Here is a 2,154-nt window from a genome sequence, read left to right as displayed (position 1 = left end):
GTCCTCTTTAGCTTGATTCTTTTTGGCAATCCCCCATGCTCTGAAATTTTCTTGTCTTTAGTATCCATGTCCAAGAATATTCCTGGAAATTTCTGCAGGACACTGCAGCCTATTACCTACCAACATAAAAGAAACTTCATATTGTAATCTAGGAGCATCATCTAGAAATTTAACATATCTAGGAATTAAACATATTGACTTGGAGTCAGGCAGCATGTAGTCAAAAATCACCGAAATGCATCTTACTGCTTTCATGATTTTTGACAAGTTACTCATCTTAAGTATTTTCCATAAAAGAGATAATCTGTAATTGTATTTACCTCATAGTAAAGTTGAGAGGATTAAATGAGAATATAGTAAATGCTTATAATGTTAGCTATTATTTTCTATTTGGGGGCTTGTATTAGTTTTCCAGGCTGCCATAACAAGATTCCACAGACTTCATGGCTTAAACAACAAAAATTTATCTTCTCACAGAAGATAAATGGAGGGTAGAACTCCAAGATCAAGGTGCCATCAGGGTTGGTTTCTCCTAAGACATGTCTTCTTGTTTTGCAAATGATCACCCTCTTGCCACCTCTTCACAGGGTCTTCCTTCCGTGCACACATGACTCTGGTGTCTCTGCATGTCTAAATTCCTCTTCTAATAAGAATATTCGTTAGAACAGATTCACATCCACTCATATGACCTCATGTAACTATAATTACCTACTTAAAGATCTTAGCCCCAAATACAGTCACATTCTCATGGAGTCAAGACTTCAACATATGAAGTTTTGACTGAATTTAGTCTATAACAGAGTGTATAACATGCTTACAGTAAATTTACACACACACACACATATCTGTAACTACATCTTAGAAGATGACTTAGAAATTTTTCCTTCATTCGAAATGCTCTATCATGTGCTATCCCAATCATTACTATCCTCTCTTCTAGAAATGACCATTATTTTTTATTTCATCATGATAAATTTCACTGCTCTTTGAACTTCATTTGGGCTTCCCTCGTGGTTCACTGGAAGAGAATCAGCAATCAGCAAGAGAAAGCAATCTATAGATTCAATGCAATCCTTATCAAGCTACCAATGGTATTTTTCATAGAACTAGAACAAATAATTTCAAAATTTGTATGGAAATACAAAAAACCTCGAATAACCAAAGCAATCTTGAGAAAGAAGAATGGAACTGGAGGAATCAACCTGTCTGACTTCAGACTATACTACAAAGCTACAGTCATTAAGACAGTATGGTACTGGCACAAAGACAGAAATATAGATCAATGGAAAAAATAGAAAGCCCAGAGATGAATCCACGCACCTATGGACACCTTATCTTTGACAAAGGAGGCAAGAATATACAATGGAGAAAAGACAATCTCTTTAACAAGTGGTGCTGGGAAAAGTGGTCAACCACTTGTAAAAGAATGAAACTAGAACACTTTCTAACACCATACACAAAAATAAACTCAAAATGTATTAAAGATCTAAATGTAAGACCAGAAACTATAAAACTCCTAGAGGAAAACATAGGCAAAACACTCTCTGACATAAATCACAGCAGGATCCTCTATGCCCCACGTCCCAGAGTAATGGAAATAAAAGCAAAAATAAACAAATGGGACTTAATTAAACTTAAAAGCTTTTTCACAACGAAGGAAACTCTAAGCAAGGTGAAAAGACAGCCTTCAGAATGGGAGAAAATAATAGCAAACGAAGCAACTGACAAAGAATTAATCTCAAAAATATATCAGCAGCTCCTGCAGCTCAATACCAGAAAAAAAAAAATGACCCAATCAAAAAATGGGCCAAAAAACTAAACAGACATTTCTCCAAAGAAGACATACAGATGGCTAACAAACACATGAAAAGATGCTCAACATCACTCATCATCAGAGAAACGCAAATCAAAACCACAATGAGGTACCATTTCACACCAGTCAGATGGCTGCTATCAAAAAGTCTACAAACAATAAATGCTGGAGATGGTGTAGAGAAAAGGGAAATTTCTTACACTGTTGATGGGAGTGCAAACTAGTACAGCCACTATGGAGAACAGTGTGGAGACTCCTTAAAAAACTGGAAATAGAACTGCCATACAACCCAGCAATCCCACTGCTGGGCATACACACTGAGGAAACCAGAATTGAAAGAG

Source organism: Bos javanicus, chromosome 1, assembly GCF_032452875.1.
Source record: "Bos javanicus breed banteng chromosome 1, ARS-OSU_banteng_1.0, whole genome shotgun sequence".
Lineage (NCBI taxonomy): Eukaryota > Metazoa > Chordata > Mammalia > Artiodactyla > Bovidae > Bos > Bos javanicus.
The sequence above is the reverse complement of the archived record's forward strand: the minus strand, read 5'-3'. Positions refer to the sequence as shown.